General features: G+C 43.0%; 1 protein-coding gene across 1 annotated transcript in view; it reads right to left on the reverse strand.

The window, feature by feature from the left end:
• vat1l (vesicle amine transport 1-like) overlaps nucleotides 1-18,215 on the reverse strand; it is a 193,713-nt gene that overhangs the window by 20,551 nt on the left and 154,947 nt on the right. The gene's annotated exons all lie outside the window — the stretch shown is intronic.

An 18,215-nucleotide genomic window follows, 5' to 3' on the forward strand; every position in this document is an offset into this window, starting at 1 on the left:
AATAAATTGAATAATGATGGTCTGATGTAAATTCCAGGTCAGTAACAGGCAAATTTGAACTACCTGCTCTGTCCTATCGGTCATTGGTGGATGTTTTCAGGTCACTCGTTTTCCACAATAACAGAAGTAGACCCATGTGTATTCTTGGATTAAAAGCAAGTCACTTTGCCTTGCTTTCAGTTCAGAAAAATAATCTCTTCCAAAGAAAATATTCACATGCGATGTACTGCATTGGTTCAGGCCATTGGTTCTGTATACATTGCATACTGGGTGAGCGAGCAATGAATTGTCATGGAAAACACAGCGACGACCCACCAAACTCATTTTTCCAAGGATTCCAGAATCCAGACTCTTCCTTGTGTCCATAAGCCACGAGAGATTGAGAAGCTGGCCCAACGCAATAGAAATTGCAAGAGGTAGTGAATAAGACACCACATTCTGCAATGGAACTAGACAGTTTGAGACCTGCACCCACGTCCCATGCCAATCAAAATACACAAAGCCAGAAATGTAGTACTTGTAACAAGGACAGCCAACAGGACCTCATAGAATATGAGTTCGTTGGCTGGAGCTGTTAATCTGGTCCAATCAGGAAGCCCTGGCTGACAGATATAAAGGGGAATGTCAGAGATACTGCCACTCTGATAGCTGACTCTAATGGGCAACTAATGTTGGCCTTACCAGCAATGCCCATGCACCATGATGGAATAAACTGACTGGGTAGAAAGGCTATAGGATCTGGGAGGTGTACATCATTAATTGGATACCTGGTATGATATTGTAAAACAGCTTTGCACCTGATCTTGCTAGTTTACTTACCACAGATGGTGGGACGAGGGTGGAATTGGATAAAATTTCTCTCCTTGGGTTGGTCCCTAGAAGGTGGTCAACCTTCCAGTTTTTGAAAAGCTAGTGTTTACTTTACTGATTTAAAAAGACATTCACCCAGGGTAGCAACATTCTCAGATAAATTTTCAAATCCAGTTTATGTGGCTTATATAACAGGCAATCCTGTTCAGTCAGGTTCAATCAGGAGCTCAGAGATGAAAATGTACCATTCCGTCTTTTTGGCACAACTTTCCAGACTGCAATTTTGCAGAGACAGATTTTTAGTCTCTTGAGAAATTAATGGATTCAGGGAGCGGATGAGGAAATAGAGTTGGAGCCCATGACAGTGAGCCATAATATCTGATGATCTGCAACTATCATGCTGTGATACTCATGTTAGATCCTGTAAGAGAAATGAGACATGGGTCATGTAGTATTGAAGATTTTATGACTCCTCCTGGTGTTTACATGTGTACATTAGAATCACAGGTATTTGTCTGGACTCAAGCAAAACAATTGGGATGCACACACTTCCCTTAGCAGGTTATGTTGCAAGAAGATAGAGGTCAGTAAGATGGAGACTGAGAACTTTACACCAAGAGGTCACATGCTGTGATATAGTGATGACATTGTAAACATGTTCCTCAAAGGTATATTACATATCTGCTGTAAGAAATAATGTATCAAAGCCAGGATAACTCTGGATGATGGACAAATTTTGTTACTGCTACTGTTTTCTTTTGCTCCATTGGGGGGAATAAAGCTGGCTCTATTTCATTTTCACCAAAAGAACTGTGGAGATTCTGTTGTTTCACTAGTTTGAAGTCACACTGTTTTCTGGCTGGATTGGCAATTGGCCATAGCCTGTTTTTAACTTCATTTGTGGGATGTAGGCATTGCTGGCCCAGGCCAGTATTTATTGTCTATCCCTAAGCCCAGAGGGCAGTTAGGTGTCAACCACATTGCTGAGGTCTGGAGTCACATGTAGGCTAGATCAGGTAAAGATTGCAGATTTCCTTCCCTAAAGGATATTAGTGAACATTAGATTAGTTTTTACAACAATTGACAGTAGTCACATGGTCATTATTAGACCTGATTTTTAATTCTAGATTTTAATTAAATTCGAACTTCACCAACGGCCTGGTGGGAGTTAAACCCAGATCAATAGCCTGGGGTACTGGGTTACTTGCCCAGCAACATTGCCACTATCACACAACCTTCCTATATTCAGCAACAATTTGTTTTGTCACAGTATCTCCTCAAGCAATCTTTCATTGCATAAGTTGCATTATCGAGTGGAATTGGGACAATGGCCAAATGGTCTCCAGAGTTTTATCATTCACAAGATAATTTGTCAGAGTTAAACCCATTGGTGGTGACTTTAGTCAAAGACAGAAATTGTTGGAGAAACAGAGTTCCGAAGAAGGGTCACTGGACCTGGAACGTCAACTCCGTTTGTCTCCCGACAAATGTTACCCAACCTGCTGTCTTTCCCTGGCAATTTTTGTTTTTGTTTCAGATTTCCAGCATCTGCACTTCTTTGTTTTATTTATAGCAATGATTTTAGATTCACCTATACCATGTCCACTCTTCACAGATCTTTCTGACACCCAGCTCTGTCAGATGATCTTTTCTGATAGCATCTGTCTCTGCACCTTCTTTAAAAGTACACAAATTGGTTTACAATGTCCCTTTAACATTTTAGTTTCTACCAAGCATTTTATCTTGTTCTATTAACTATCGGAGCTCTCCTGCGCTCTATGATTCAATGTTGAGCTCAATCTTTCATGGATCTGTTTACTTCCCCCTTTTGGAGACAGTGAGGACTGCAGATGCTGAAAGCTAGAGTCAATAAATGTGGAGCTGGAAAAGCACAGCCGGTCAGGCAGTATCCGAGGAGCAGGAAAGTCGTTTCAGGAAATGTCAACTCTTCCCACTGACCAACCATGATAACCCCATTCCTGCATCCACCTATCTCCAGCTCACCTACCCTTCCCCCAGCTCTAAGCCCTGCCCTCTATTTATTTCTGGGCTCCCCTGCCCCTTTCCCGTTCTGATGAAGGGTTTCAGCCAAAAACATTGACATTCCTGCTCCTCGGATGCTGTCTGACCCACTGTGCTATTGACTCTACTTCCTCTTGTTTGTAATCACTTAACCTTTGGTACTATTTTCCATGATCTTTGTCCCACCTGCAAACTTTGCAATTGTGCCTTTAAATCCAAGTCCATCTCACAATTGTATGGGGATTCTATTATCAATCTTTGAGACGTTTCGACATACTTTGTTAAGAAATCACAAAATGTACAGTAATCTAAGCAATTGCGCTGTTGCTGAGGTTGGTTTTAAGGTTTGTGGTGCTGGAAAGTTTGCAGATCACATGAATGGAAATCATTAATATGACAAAATTCTAAATGCTTTTATTATTTGCATCTATATGTGTGTGCTCGTAAGCTTGCAGAAAATGTTCTATTTAATATGCAAACAAAGGGTTTAATTAGTGAGCAAGGTGACTGTGCATGGATAAATGAAGTTGAAATGGTCTTTGATTAATGCATTAATTATAAGGCTGTATTTCAGCATCTAATTAGCTCAGCTCCAGACAGAAATGAAACATATTCAAATAGCTGGTTAAGAAGTCTGTTTATTACACTTACAATTAAGCAAATTGTTGTAGGTTCCAGTGTCTGCAAATACAAACCTATGGCTCCATTAACCTAAGCAATTGACCTAGTGTTCTGAAGCCACGACGACAGGAAATTTTGGATGTGACTGTGTAAGTCATTGGATCAAAAAGTGTTAGTGCACAATGCAGGTTTGCTATTTAAATAAGGCCAAGCAAGGTGAGGGCAAGAGAGCGAGCGCGAGCGGTAATGATCTCTGTAGTTAATGAATTTCCAAAGAAGATTGAAGCATTATACAGTCCAGTTCAGTCATGCTTTGCCAAGAAAGACTGCTTTTGTATCAAGAACAGTCAATCTTTCCTAGTGTCTATAAGAGGCAAGTTTTCAGATCCTAAACCTGGCAGTGCGTGACTGCTATTGCTTGTATTTTCCTTCTAACTCGCCGTTAGTGGTCTTTCAAATAAAAACAGTGTTTCTTATAATGCAGATGAGTGCAGGGACATGGAATGGCTGATCAAACCGGCATCTGTGGGCTTGACAGAAAAGAATTTTTGAAAAGTCAAGAGCAGGGGAACAAGACTGAGTTCTTTTACAGGGTTTGCAGACATGTTATGGGTCAAATAGCATCCTTCCAATGTAAAATGCCATTTTTTTTACTCTCTGGTGGGACATGGGCATCACTCGCTCACTAGTGTTTATTGCACGCTCGTAGCTGACCTTCAGAAGGCAAGCTGCCCTCTGGAACAGCTGCGATCCACACGCTGTAGGTTGACCCACAATGCCCTTCGGGAGGGCATGTTAATAAGCACGTGGACTGGCCTGGGTGAAGCAAATTTTAGAAAAACCAAACTAGTTGGAGCAAGAACCTGAAAAAGGAGGTTGACGGGTACAAAGTTCTGATGACCATAGTTAAGGTAGATTGGGAGAATTTTTTTTCCTTAATAGACAGGTCAATAACCAGGGTCCACAGTTTGAAGGTAAGGAGCAGAAGGTTTAGAGGGGGTTTGAGGAAAACCTTTTCATTCAGAAAAAGGTTGTGACATCTGGAACCCGCTGTCTAAAAGGATATTGGGGCAAGAATCCTTGAAATAATTAAGAAATACTTAGAAAAATGCTTGAAATGCCAGACGTTACAAAGCTGGAAAACGGGATTAAAATAGATGGATGTTTCATGACTGGAATGGATATGCTGTGCCAAAAGGCCATTTTCCGTTTTGTAAAACCCCAATGACTCTAATTCTCCACTCTTGACCGCAACAGCCCACAAAATGAATCTGCAGGCAAACTGAGAGAAATCACCCCAAATTAATCGTGAAAGAAAGAAAAACAATAGACTGAAACTGGAGCATAGGACGGTGAGGGGTGACCTTATAGAGGTTTATAAAACCATGAAGGGTACAGACAGGGTTAATGGCAAATGTCTTTTCCCTAGGGACGGGGATTTCAAGACTGCAGACATACTTTGAAGGTGAGAAGAGAAAGATTTAAAAAAAGATTTGAGGTGGTATATGTTTACCAAGAGTGGTTAGTTTGTGGAAGGAACTTCAGAGAGAGTGGTGGATGCAGGTGGAGTTAGAATGTTTAAACAACATTTAGGTAACTACATGAATAATAAATGTTTGGAGGGATATGGCCAAGCACAGGCAGGTGAGACTAGTTTAATTTGGGATAATGGTCTGAGGGATAGGATTTGTGACTATTTGGAAAAGCATAGCGTGATTAAAGGGAGTCAGCATGGCTTTGTGAGGGGCAGGTCATGCCTTACAAATCTTATTGAGTTCTTTGAGGAGGTCACGAGACAGGTTGACGAGGGTCAAGCAGTGGATGTGGTGTACATTGACTTCAGCAAGGCATTTGATAAGGTTCCCCACGGCAGGCTCATTCATAAAGTCAGGAGGTATGGGATACAGGGTGATTTGGCTGTCTGGATTCAGAATTGGTTGGCTGACAGGAGGCAGAGAGTGGTTGTAGATGGTAAGTATTCTGCCTGGAGCTCAGTGCTGAGTGGTGCCCCACAGGGTTCTGTTCTTGGGCCTCTGCTCTTTGTAGTTTTTATAAATGACTTGGATGAGGAGGTTGAGGGGTGGGTTAGTATGTTTGCTGATGACACAAAGGTTGGAGGTGCCATTGATAGTATCGAGGGCTATTGCAGGCTTCAGCGAGACATTGACAGTATGCAGAGCTGGGCTGAGAAATGGCAGATAGAGTTCAATCTGGATAAATGTGAAGTGATGCATTTTGGAAGGTCGAACTTAAATGCTGAATATAGGATTAAAGGCAAGATTCTCGGCAGTGTGAGGAACAGCGGGATCTTGGTGTTCAAGTGCATAGCTCCCTCAAAGTTGCCACCCAGGTGGATAAGGTTGTTAAGAAAGCATATGGTGTTTTGGCTTTCATTAACAGGGGAATCGAGTTTAAGAGCTGTGAGATTATGCTGCAGCTCTACAAAACCCTGGTGAGACCACACTTGGAATATTGTGTCCAGTTCCAGTCGCCCTATTATAGGAAAGATGTGGAGGCTTTGGAGAGGGTGCAAAGGAGATTTACCAGGATGCTGCCTGGACTGGAGGGCTTGTCTTACAAGGAGAGGTTGACTGAGCTCGGACTTTTCTCTCTGGAGAGAAGGACCTGATCGAGGTGTACAAGGTAATGAGAGGCATGGATAGAGTCGATAGCCAGAGACTTTTCCCCAGGGCAGGATTGAATGCCACGAGGGGTCATAGTTTTAAGGTGTTAGGAGGAAGGTATAAAGGAGACATCAGAGGGAGATTCTTCACCCAGAGAGTTGTGAGCGCATGGAATAGTTTACCAGTGGTAGTGGTGGAAGCGGAGTCATTAGCGACATTTAAGCGACTGCTGGACATGCACATGGACAGCAGTGAATTGAGGGGAATGTAGCTTAGGTTATTTTTTTTTGGATTAGGATTATTCCACGGCACAACATCGTGGGCCGAAAGGCCTGTACTGTGCTGTACTTTTCTATGTCTATGTTCTTCTTGGACTGAAGGGTCTGTTTCTGTGCTGTGTGACTCTCTAACTCAAAATTGCCAATGCAAAAATCTCTGCCTTGCATTCCAGTTATATCACTTACACAGGCACTTAATAGGACACACAACAGTTACTTTAGAGCAAATGGATTTCTAATATTTCATGATAAAAATCAACATTTCCTTCCTCACATGAATCTCCCTGAAGGTGTGTTTGATTTCCAACACACTGTCGCAGTGATTGGCAACATACAGTTCACCTGAGAACCACCTGCTGAGAAATTCAGCTGCAGGAACTCACAGCTTTCTGGGAATTCTTCACTTTAGAAGATCCTTGCTTGATTTTAAAGCATCAACTTCTTTCAAAAGACAGGCTTGCCATGAGGGAGACAAGAAATAGTAAACTCAACTGAATTAACCACAATGTGCTATCTTTACCTGTAACCAATCTTTGTATGTATATGTGTGCATGCATGTTGTGCAGATCAGTATTTTAGATTTTAGTTTTAGCTTTAGTTTCCTTGATCTAGCCATTTGTAGAGGTTTTTATAAACACATACAGTCTGCTAGCCTAACAAGGTCAAAATGCCATTTTATACAAATACAGAAACCATTAGGTTTGATGCAATTAACAGATTTACAAGTGGGTTTCAGCCAGCAGTAGGTGATTAATGAGATGAAGCACCTCATTTACTCTGTAGTTTAATGAACTGGTCCATACTCAGTTGTGAATAAAGGCCATATTTTTGATAATTTTCATTAATTACAATATTAACTTTCTGTACTTTGAAATGTATGGTTAAAACAGACTGAGAAAGTCAGGAAAAGGCACAGCTAGGGACCTTATCAGTAATACTGTCCTTGGCACTAAAGATATGGAGACATGTATAAATAACAGTATGTTCATGTTCAAGATAAAATGGAACACTCTTGAGATGCTACTTTATCTTACGGCGAGAAATAATGTACGAAGATGTACAGATCCAACCAAACTGACGATTAGCACATTATTAGCAAGCTGGATGCCAGCAGCAACTTTTAATTAAGACGGGTTAATTGGGCACAAACAGAGGGTTTTAAAAGCCATTTTTGAGTTCTTAAAGCATCCTGAGAGTAGCTGTAGTGTGGTCCTGCCTCAGGTCAAAATTTAGCTTGATTTAAGTTGTACGAATTTGCAAGGATAATCAAACAGTGATTTTAAAACATGTGAAAATTTAAGGGGTTTTGGCTCATGATATGAAGATGTTTTCTGTCTTTGGGCTGGATTTTGGAAGCATTACTGAAAGATGTCTTTTATTTCTTCAAAGTATAACTTCTGTTGGGAATTATGCAGTCTTTGGTAGCAAATAATGAACTTTCATCTCAGCAGTGTATAGTAGCAGCACAATCCTTACTCTTCTGTCACAATTTCATTGCAAAGAAGACCAATAGGATATTTGCTTCTTGTTCCTTGTATGAGTGCACTCAAATATATCAACATCAAGGAGTGCCAGATGGTTAAAAAAAATTTTGCTCCTCCATTGCCATCAAAGTGAGTAATTTCATATTTCTTGCTGCTACAATAAGATTGATAAAATAGAGATTAGCAAGGTTATGATGAAAATAGAAAAGGAGGAGAGGCTTGAAATCTCTCACAGGCAGGTCAGCCACAGAGAATATACTGGAGTTCCCTATGAAGTCCCACACTAAACTAATACTTGTTCAATAGACATTATTATTCCTCTAATGGATAAATACCACCAACTTATTGGTCAGTTCTGTTTTGCAATGCTGAGCAAAGCACAGCTCTAGATTCTAAATAATGAGATTGAATCCCACAGGAGCTCTATCAATCAGTTAAAAACCAAAAGAACTACAGATGCTGTAAATCAGGAACAAAAACAAAGTTTCTCGAAAAGCTCAGCAGGTCTGGCAGCATCTGTGAAGGAGAAAACAGAGTTAACGCTTCAGGTCTGGTTACCCTTCCTCAGAACTATTAGTGGCTGGGAAAACATCCTGTGTAAGTATCAGAGACAATGGGAACTGCAGATGCTGGAGAATCCAAGATAATAAAATGTGAGGCTGGATGAACACAGCAGGCCAAGCAGCATCTCAGGAGCACAAAAGCTGACGTTTCGGGCCTAGACCCTTCATCAGAGAGGGGGATGCGGAGAGGGAACTGGAATAAATAGGGAGAGAGGGGGAGGCGGAACGAAGATGGAGAGAAAAGAAGATAGGTGGAGAGAGTATAGGTGGGGAGGTAGGGAGGGGATAGGTCAGTCCAGGGAAGACGGACAGGTCAAGGAGGTGGGATGAGGTTAGTAGGTAGATGGGGGTGCGGCTTGGGGTGGGAGGAAGGGATGGGTGAGAGGAAGAACAGGTTAGGGAGGCAGAGACAGGTTGGACTGGTTTTGGGATGCAATGGGTGGAGGGGAAGAGCTGGGCTGGTTGTGTGGTGCAGTGGGGGGAGGGGACGAACTGGGCTGGTTTAGGGATGCGGTGGGGGAAGGGGAGATTTTGAAACTGGTGATGTCCACATTGATACCATTAGGCTGCAGGGTTCCCAGGCGGAATATGAGTTGCTGTTCCTGCAACCTTCGGGTGGCATCATTGTGGCAGTGCAGGAGGCCCATGATGGACATGTCATCTAAAGAATGGGAGGGGGAGTGGAAATGGTTTGCGACTGGGAGGTGCAGTTGTTTATTGCGAACCGAGCGGAGGTGTTCTGCAAAGCGGTCCCCAAGCCTCCGCTTGGTTTCCCCAATGTAGGGGAAGCCACACCGGGTACAGTGGATGCAGTATACCACATTGGCAGATGTGCAGGTGAACCTCTGCTTAATGTGGAATGTCATCTTGGGGCCTGGGATAGGGGTGAGGGAGGAGGTGTGGGGGCAAGTGTAGCATTTCCTGCGGTTGCAGCGGAAGGTGCCGGCTGTGGTGGGGTTGGAGGGCAGTGTGGAGCTAACAAGGGAGTCACGGAGAGAGTGGTCTCTCCGGAAAGCAGACAGGGGTGGGGATGGAAAAATGTCTTGGGTGGTGGGGTCAGATTGTAAATGGCGGAAGTGTCGGAAGATGATGCGTTGTATCCGGAGGTTGGTGGGGTGGTGTGTGATTTCCCGCAACACATCCCTCACACCCCGCCCCCGCCACAACCGCCCAAAGAGGATCCCCCTCGTTCTCACACACCACTCCACCAACCTCCGGATACAACGCATCATCCTCCGACACTTCCGCCATCTACAATCCGACCCCACCACCCAAGACATTTTTCCATCCCCACCCCTGTCAGCTTTCCGGAGAGACCACTCTCTCCGTGACTCCATTGTTCGCTCCACACTGTCCTCCAACCCCACCACACCCGGCACCTTCCCCTGCAACCGCAGGAAATGCTACACTTGCCCCCACACCTCCTCCTTCACCCCTATCCCAGGCCCCAAGATGACATTCCACATTAAGCAGAGGTTCACCTGCACATCTGCCAATGTGGTATACGGCATCCACTGTACCCGGTGTGGCTTCATCTACATTGGGGAAACCAAGCGAAGGCTTGGGGACCGCTTTGCAGAACACCTCCGCTCAGTTCGCAACAAACAACTGCACCTCCCAGTCGACAAACCATTTCCACTCCCCCTCCCATTCTTTAGATGACATGTCCATCATGGGCCTCCTGCACTGCCACAATGGTGCCACCCGAAGGTTGCAGGAACAGCAACTCATATTCCGCCCGGGAATCCTGCAGCCTAATGGTATCAATGTGGACTTCACCAGTTTCAAAATCTCCCCTTCCCCCACCGCATCCCTAAACCAGCCCAGTTCGTCCCCTCCCCCCACTGCACCACACAACCAGCCCAGCTCTTCCCCTCCACCCACTGCATCCCAAAATCAGTCCAACCTGTCTCTGCCTCCCTAACCTGTTCTTCCTCTCACCCATCCCTTCCTCCCACCCCAAGCCGCACCCCCATCTACCTACTAACCTCATCCCACCTCCTTGACCTGTCCATCTTCCCTGGACTGACCTATCCCCTCCCTACCTCCCCACCTATACTCTCTCCACCTATCTTCTTTTCTCTCCATCTTCCGTCCACCTCCCCCTCTCTCCCTATTTATTCCAGTTCCCTCTCCCCATCCCCCTCTCTGATGAAGGGTCTAGGCCCGAAACGTCAGCTTTTGTGCTCTTGAGATGCTGCTTGGCCTGCTGTGTTCATCCAGCCTCACATTTTATTATCCTGCGTAAGTGTCCGTTTTCCCAGCCACTATCAGTTCTGGGGAAGTGCCACCGGAACTGAAACGTTAACTCTGTTTTCTCCTTCACAGATGCTGCCAGACCTGCTGAGCTTTTCCAGCAACTTTGTTTTTGTTCTATCAATCAGTTGATGGCCACTTAGCTCAGTCAGCAGGGCAGCTGCTTTATGATGTAGAATTAATACCGACAGTGTAGGTTCAATTCCTACATGATGAGGTTACCATGAAGAACTCTCCTTCTCAGCCTCTTCCCTTGCCTGAGGCATTCTAACCCCCAGGTTAAACTGCAACCAGTTACCTCTCTCAGATGTGGGAGTAGCCCTATGTTCTGATAAGGCTATGATAACTTTCTTATCAATCATTGCTTGTGACATCAACAGCAAATCTTCAGGAATACTGGAGAAAGGGTGCAGCCTCTGTTTATCTCAATGCTCCAGAGCTTCTGTGAATTTTCCAGCAAAGTTACCTCAAGCAAACATTAGAACTCCTCAGAAATTCCTTCTTCCAACCATTCATTGCAATGCTATCAATCACAGTTAGTTCAATTCTTGGCTGATGAATCTTACTGGCTTTTTAATACACTCTGCCACTCTTCTGCCTGACTCCTCATCTAAGGAGAGTTTATTTTTCAAGCGAGGAGCAAATATGAGACCATATTCAGCAGACAAGGTTGTGGGCAATGGGCAGCTTTAAGTGGGAGTTGGATGTGTTTGTGTTGAAAAAGAGGACTGAACATTATAAAATTGTGAGCGATATTGCTTGACTTTTTTTTTTGATTGGGGATTACAGAAGAGACAGTGAATGCTCCTGAAAAGCAGTACATTCACAAAAATGGTAATAAAACGGCCAATACATTTTTTTCGGTGGTATTCACTAAGGGAGGAAAATTAAGCAGATGTTCTGTTTTCTTATTTGAGTTAGGCTCCTGAACCTCCAATATTGACATGAACTAGTGGATCGAGCTATAGATCAATGTGTCCATCATAAATTCATGAATAATGACCAGGGAACTGATGTCGAGTACGAAACTAAAATTACCTTCCGTCTAGAGGGCAAGAATGCTACATCTTGAGCTAAGTTGACACATGACAGTCCACAAATAGACGTTAAGCTGCAATTATGAGTATTACACTGGGAGCCAACAAATAGCCAATAGTTCTGTTATTCTAATTGTTTCTTAGAAAACAATATGAGAATTAGCTTGGCTGCATGCTCAGTGAACACTTATCCACCATTCAGTGAATCTGTTCCATTCTGCTAATCTTTTTAATGATGCCAAACTTCTTAAATCCACATTCCTTTATAGGTCCCTCAGGCAACCCAATTCGGAATGTTGTGTTTTTCTTCAGGCAATTATAGATCAAAGAATCACTCTTGGACGTACATTCAGCAAATTAAATTGCTGTCGGTGCAGCACTGAATACTTGCTTTGCATTTTCACTTGCCATGTTGCTAGGGATCTTAGCAATAGTCCATTAGGATGTATTTTTGTTTGCTCGCTTATGCAAATATTGCCAGGCTCAAAGGAAATTTGCATAACCAAAGGAAAAGTGTACATATCATTCCATTTTCAGATATTAAAAAAGTAGCGAATTCAATTGTACTTTTATGTGATTTTACATTGATGCAAGATGCGTCCTACTTCACCTGGAGGCTAACAGTGCCATGAAATATTGCCTCCAGCAGAAAAGACTTGCATTTTTATAGCATCTTTTATTGCTACAGGACACAGGAAGTATACTGAGGTGTTACTGTTTGTAATGCATGAAACATAGCAGCAACTAATACACAGCAAGCTCCCACAGGTGGTATTGTGGGAATGCTCAGATTTGACTGTGATTGTAGAGACAAAAAATAACTGCAGATGCTGGAATCGAAGGTAGACAGTCCTGAAGAAGGGTAATACCCAAAACGCTGATTTCTCCTTTCCTCTAGATGCTGCCTGGCTTGCTGTGTTCTTCCAGGCTCCTGTCTGTCTACCTTGACTTACCCAAGGGGTATTTTGCTCTCCCTCAAAATAGTGTCACGTGTCTAACTTCACATCCACCTGGAACGATAATGTAGCCTCAGTTTGACATGCCAGGCCAGTTACATTAATATTATTTCTGACAGACTTATCGCAGAGTCATGAAGTTATAGAGACATCCAACTCGTCCATGCCGACCAGATACCCTAAATTAATCTAGTCCCATTTGCCAGCATTTGGCCCATATCCCTCTAAATTCTTCCTATTCAATGACCCATCCTGATGCCTTTTAAACGTTATAATTGTACCAGCATCCACCACTTCCTCCGGTAGTTCATTCCATACAGACATCACCTTTTGCTTGAAAAAGTTGCCCCTTGGGTCCCTTCTAAATCTTTTCTCTCTCAGCTTAAACCTACATCCTCTAGATTTGGATTCCCCTACCCTGGGGAAATGGCTTTGGCTATTCACCTTTAGGTATTCTTTTTTCCAACTCTTTTAACTGTGTAGCAGTTATTCCCGATTTTGGTCATTTGACCTGCTTAGATCTAATGTAACTTGGAGGGTAATTTTATTTGACTATTCCAGTAAGACCATGAGGTGTAGAAGAATAAGGAGGCCATTTGACCCAATGAGTTTGCAGTGCCGATCAATGATTGGGTAGGCTCAGCCTATACGTTTGCCCCTTCTTCTGAAACCATATCTCATGGTTCTAGACTCATTACTCAGGAGAAACATCCTCCTGCATCTAGTCTGTGTAGCCCTGTGTGAATGTTTTGTGTATAAATATGATCACTACTGAGTTTTTTTAAACTCCAGAGAATGCAGGCCTCGTCCTCGCTCTTTCTCCATTGGAACTTTCCTGGACTTAATCATGAGAACACTTGTTAGGTTCAATGCTAAGCATATCCTTCTTCACCTAACTAGAGTAAAGCTGTTCACAATGTCCCAGATGCAATCTCAGCAGGGCTTTATGCAGCAAAATATCTTTCCTCCGTACTTAAATTCCCTTGGATTCAAAGCCAACATACTATTTACCTTAAAATAAAGCAAAGAAATGTGGATGACGGAAATCAGAAACAAAAATAGAAATTACAGAAATCAGATCTGGCAGTATGTGTGGAAAAGAGAAACAGGGTTAACATGTTAAGTCCAGGCACCCTTCATCAGAACTCTGAACCTTCTGACACAAAGGTGAGAGAGCTACTCTCTCAGCTGTCTGGGTACTTTCGCTGTGCCTGGTACCTACAATGAAACAGAACTAGTAACTGAGAGGGTCTCTGTCATTCCCCACCATTCAGTGGCTTTGATTGTTACACAGCTTGATTGCCAACAAAGAAATGTGTTTCTAACTAATTAGCGCTGCAGGGGACCCTTTCTTTTTCCATTCTGGTTACTGTGTGATCAGTTGGCATTGAGACAATCCTACGTCTCCCAAAATCAAACATATAACTAGTTCTATTCCGAAGAGTGCCACTCAAAGTTGCATCCTTCATTAGCCGTGGTACAAGAAACAAAGACCAAGCACTTGAATTCATTTCTGAGAGGCAGAATTGAAAAATGGGAACATTATGCAAACCTTCATCAAGCCACAGGTAGAACTCACTGAGAGCAGAATTTTACAGAGCTCCATTAATTGGTTTGTAGCCATAGTTGGTGTGGGGGCATAACATTCCCAGTGGACCTTTTCACTGCTTTTCCATCCTTCCCAAACTTGTCCACAATTTTACATGGGATGGATCAGGCCTTGGGGGTGGTGATGATCCATTGGTGTTATTGCTTGACTGTTAATTCCGAGAACCAGGGAATTTCCTGGGGAGCTGGGTTCAAACCTCACCATGGCAGATTGGAATTTGAATCCAATAAAAATCTTGAATTAAGGGCCTCATGATGATTCATGATGAATACTCCATCTGGTTCACTAATGTTCTTTAGGGAAGGAAACTGCTGTCCTACATATGACTCCAGACCTGCAGCAATGTGGTTGACTCTTCAGTGCCCTCTGGGCAATTAGGGATGGGCAATTAATGTCACAGATACCCACATCCTGTGAATATGTTCAACAAAAAAGACCGCCACACTTGCCAAGCTTGCCCTCATTGGTGTCTTCAATTGTCAATTATTGGAGACCTCAGGAGGGAACTTCCACCACATCCCTCCCCTTACATTCCTCCCAGAAGCCCTGGCTGACAAGTCAGGTGATTCAATAGGCCTTTCCCAAATGATGGGATGTGGGATTCTTGATAGCTCCCCAGGCAATGGGAAAGACATATGTCACTTGTAGTAACAATTACTCTTTGTGTATTTCCCATCATTAAAAGTCTGTGGCCAGGCAAAAATGATGCTGCAGTTGCCCTGACAACACTCATAAATCATGGAATCTCCTATTCTCTTAGTCAGTGTTGTACATGTAGGGTTGGGGAGGGAAATGGAAGAATAACCAGCTACAGCCGTTGGGTGTGCTAGACAGCTGGTAGAATATGCAGTACCTTTGCAATAGTACCTTGACCAACGTATCCACATTCAGAAAATCAGAGCAGAATGAATGCCTGCCCATTTAACATGCACAAAGGGCTTCAGGCCTGTTTTGGGTAAAGCTTACAGGTGATTAATAAATGACCTAATCCCATTTTGGGTGAGGCATTTTTCAGGCGAGCTTGGAGTGCAGAACTTTGGCCTGGGAAATTGGGCCCCAATGCTTCTTCTCTACTTCCATAAAATGTGGGCAATGAGATTTGAGTCATGAGCACCTGAACCTAACTTTCTGCCTGTACAACAATGGAGCCTTTATTTTTAACTCTGGACCATCTTTATGTCAATGTCCTAATTGCTGTATAACTTAAAAAGGTGATGACCAAAACTTCATTTCACAATAAGCAGATGAACCTAAAGTAGCATTTTAGCAAAGATATAATCATTAGTTTTCACCTGGAGTAAAACTGGAACCAACACAATCTAGCATCGAGTGTAGGAAAATGAAACAAATATTAATGCATTTCAGGATGAAATGCTGCAGCCCTTTACCTCTAAAGTGAAGTCACACCAGGCAAGAGCTAAGTGCAGAGATGCAGAGTGCCACAGCCTTATTTCTGATTTGTATTCCCAGCTAGCAAGATCGCTTTTTTTAAAGAATGGCAGACGGCCATGTGCACAGTGTGATTTGGATATGCCTAAAGTCTTGGAGCTAGACTTCTCTATGTCATCCTACAAATGGTCTTGGAGGCTTGACCTAGCAGGGGAGTGTATCACAATATCATATTTCCTAGACTGGAGGAGCAGGCCTCTTCTAGGGAATCACCCTGTGACCAAGTGCTGAGTTTTGGAAGGCACGCACATGGAGCTGTGAGGGAAGGGGTCACATGCCTAGCCAGCCAGATCAGCTGAATCAACCCAGCGATCAATGGGGTGACAGGTGTCATAGCAGATCTTAGCTGTGTGCATTTCCGAATTACACCTGATGCTCTTATCTGATGTGCACAAGAGTATATTTGACACGCTGAAGGAATTTGTGATTTTCTTTGTGTCACTCCAATGTAACAAATACCTTGGATTCTTGTCGAGGCAGATGTCATAAAGTTTAGGTACAGCAATGTTTAACCCCTGACAATATCTTAGATATATGTGGGATTCTATGCCTAATGATGTTACAGTATATCACATGTATACAGCTAACTGACTGAACACTTACTACACTGACTTCATGACACAGAGTGACCGAAGGTGAGACTGGAACTTTGAACAGGCAGATCACATGTTGCAATCTCATGTAACTGGCATGTACAATGTTGTCTGTTCTAGAATCTATGCCATATCTTTCTTCATGAAAGTGACACCATATTGGCAAAACAAAACCTCTGGAATGAGACGCAATTACAGGGACTTATATGCGAAAGGGTCTAGATTGCTATGATGCTGTGATCACAGATGTTGTCAGACCTGCTGAGTTTCTCCAGCAATTTCTCTTCTTGGTTTGGATTGTTATGATTCTTTTGCCTTAACGTTAAGTACATTTAGCTCCAAGCTATTTGGATTCCTACTGCATAAGCCAAAACAAACTAACCCAATTAATGACATAACACGGTGTGAGGGTGGATGAACACAGCAGGCCAAGCAGCATCAGAGGAGCAGGAAAGCTTGGCATTTCAGAAAAGGAAGAAGAAGGGTCCCGACCCAAAACGTCAAGCTTTCCTTCTCCTCTGATGCTGCTTGGCCTGCTGTGTTCATCCAGCTCCACACTGTGTTATCTCAGATTCTCCAGCGTCAGCAATTCCAACTAACCCAAGTAATGATGCAGCTTCAAACTGCAGAGCTAACCTTACCAAATAATTTCAATATGTTCATTCTCCTTTCGGCACTTTACATTACATTGATAATAGACTGGAACTCCTTGTACCCTACAAAGGTGGCTGATTTGAATATTTACAGACTAAAAGTGTGATGCCTTTGTGTGCATACACTGCTGATGGAAAGGCCCATGTGACTGGAAGCAGAAACTGGATTTCACATGGCGGGCAATCACCAGTAGGGTCCAAAAGAAACAGTCCCAGCAGTCGGGTAAATATGGAAGTCAAAGATGGTCAGTGAAGAAGGATGGGGACTGCAAGGTCAGGGGAAGCTCCCAGAGGGATGTGTTTGAAATGGGTTGAGACTCTATGCAGCTCAGATGAGTGAGGGGCGAGGTCCTTGAGATGGATGAATTTTCTTAAGAGGGTTCAGTGACAATTTCCCCAAACCTGTCAGTCTGCTCCACATTTCAATAAGGTCACGGCAAATACGATTGTGACCTCAAATTCATAGTCCCACCAACCCCTGGTAACCTTTATATCCTTTGCTTAGCATGAATCTATCTATCTCCACCTTAACAATATTCAAGGATTCTACTTCCTCAGGAAAAGATTCCAAAGAGCCACAACCCTCTGATAGATAAAAAAAAACTTCCTCACTGTTTTAAGTATTGACCACATAGTTTTAGATTATCCTCTAAGGAAAAAAACCGCCTCTCCACAGCTACTCAGTCAAGACTCCTCAAGATCTTTGATGTTTCAGTCAAGTTCCTCTTCTTTTCTAAACTTCAGCAGATGCAAGGATTACCAGTTCAACCTTTCGTTATAAGAAAACACCCCATTCCCAGCAAACCTCTGAATTACCTCCAACACATTTATATCTCTCCTTAAACAAGGTAATCAGTACATTATGCACATGATTCCAGATATGGTGCAACTAGTGCTCTGTATAACTTAAGCATGATCTCCTTATTTTTGGAGTCCTGTGCTCAATTTTCCTTATGTTAAAGGATAACATTCTGTTCATTTTCCTAATTAGTTTCTGGACCTATACACTAACCTTTTGTGATTCATGCATAAGGTACCTGGATCCTTTTGTACCGCAGAGTTATGCAATCTCTCACTCTTTAAATAATATGCTTCTTTTATTCTTCCTGACAAAATGGGCAATTTCACAATTTTCCATATTGCATTTCATTTGTTACAGTTTTGGTCATTCACTTAGTCCCTATCTTTATTGCATTTGTAACCTCCTAATGCACGCATTTGAATTTGAAACAGAGGTATATGGGTTTTCTGTGTGTCTAA

The sequence above is a fragment of the Stegostoma tigrinum genome, chromosome 16 (assembly GCF_030684315.1).
Source record: "Stegostoma tigrinum isolate sSteTig4 chromosome 16, sSteTig4.hap1, whole genome shotgun sequence".
Taxonomy (NCBI): domain Eukaryota; kingdom Metazoa; phylum Chordata; class Chondrichthyes; order Orectolobiformes; family Stegostomatidae; genus Stegostoma; species Stegostoma tigrinum.